This window comes from Asparagus officinalis, chromosome 10, assembly GCF_001876935.1.
Source record: "Asparagus officinalis chromosome 10, Aspof.V1, whole genome shotgun sequence".
Classification (NCBI taxonomy): Eukaryota; Viridiplantae; Streptophyta; class Magnoliopsida; order Asparagales; family Asparagaceae; genus Asparagus; species Asparagus officinalis.
Window position 1 is genome coordinate 58,138,636 of NC_033803.1, and position 296 is coordinate 58,138,931.

The following is a 296-nucleotide window of genomic DNA, read 5'->3' on the forward strand; positions in this document are numbered from 1 at the left end:
GACGGGTATTATTTCACGAAGGAAATAATAGCCGGGGGGGGGATTACTTCACCAAGGAAATAATCGCCCTTAATTCTCGGGATCAAAGGCCAAGCTTTGATCCGGAGTGTGATTTTGTGTAGATCTCAGATCTGATCTTTACCTCTCTCGAACTCCTGCCTTTTGTGACGTGGACGCTCGCCGAGAACCAGATCTGAATCTTCAAGTCTTCAAGTCTTCAAAACTCTGAGCTCAATCTTCAATTCGGCAGAGTTTCGGCTCTCAAAGTTCCAACCTTTACAAATGAACCAAGGGGG